This window comes from Sturnira hondurensis, unplaced genomic scaffold (assembly GCF_014824575.4).
Source record: "Sturnira hondurensis isolate 20B ecotype Veracruz unplaced genomic scaffold, ASM1482457v3 Scaffold0023932, whole genome shotgun sequence".
Classification (NCBI taxonomy): Eukaryota; Metazoa; Chordata; class Mammalia; order Chiroptera; family Phyllostomidae; genus Sturnira; species Sturnira hondurensis.
The window spans coordinates 1-995 of NW_028096563.1; the positions used below are offsets into that span (position 1 = coordinate 1).

Genomic DNA, 995 nt, shown 5'->3' on the forward strand with positions numbered 1-995 from the left:
ATAGGCAAGAATCAACCAATGAATGCATTGCTAGTTCAAGAACAAATTGATCGATCTCTCTCTCTCTCTCTCTCTCTCTCTCTGTTCCCATCTCTATCTAAAGTAGTGGGATTTGTTAACATGAAATAGTATGGGTTTTTACTCCAACGTGATGGGTGTCATAAGAGGAGAAGAGACTCACAGGCTGAAGGCAGAGACAGAGCATCAGTGATGCATCTGGAAGTTGAGGAAGGCCAGGGGTCACCAACAAACACGGGAAGCTGGAGGGAAGCCAGGAAGGGTCCTCCTCTAGCGCCTTAGGAGAGAGCACGGCCCGCCTGACACCTCGATTTCAGACGCTGGCATCCAGGACTGTGAGACACTGCATTCCTGTTTATGTCACCCACACTGTGGTACTTTGTTGCAGAAGCTATAGGACATGCTGGTTAGTGATAATTTACATCACATCCTGGCTCAGGTTTTGTCTCTGGACTGGACCATGGATGATACTGAAGTTGGTCCCATTGGGGTCCCAGGAAACAGACCCTGGAAGGAGGCATTGGGGATAGATTGGTCTTGTCCTTGGCCTTCACCGCTGTGCCCAGTGCCTGACTGGATTCTGAATCAGAAGAGATGGCTGTAAAGGGGGACTAGAGTACCTTCTCCATAGAATGAACTTTGTTAGTTCTGCTCTAGGAGGAAAAAGGAACTCTCTGAGGGGGCACCCGGATTTGAACCGGGGACCTCTTGATCTGCAGTCAAATGCTCTACCCCTGAGCTATACCCCCTCTTATTAACAATGATGTGTAATTAATACACTTTACACCTCCACTCACACACAGGCTGTTGATTCTGACTCAGCAGAGTTGCCAGTCCTGCCCAACTGTACTTGTAACTCTTAGGCCATAATTATTCTTTTTCCAGAAAGGCGCCACCTCTTCTGAGCACCAGTTGAAAGGTCACTGAGGGTTCCATCTGGGGCAGCAAATGGAACCCTGGTGTATTTGCTTGGTGTA

General features: G+C 48.3%; 1 non-coding gene across 1 annotated transcript; it reads right to left on the reverse strand.

The window, feature by feature from the left end:
* Positions 1-695: 695 nt before the first annotated feature.
* Positions 696-767, reverse strand: TRNAC-GCA (transfer RNA cysteine (anticodon GCA)). The gene has a single exon. It is a non-coding gene; the product is annotated as a tRNA-Cys (tRNA).
* Between the last annotated feature and the right edge of the window lie 228 nt (positions 768-995).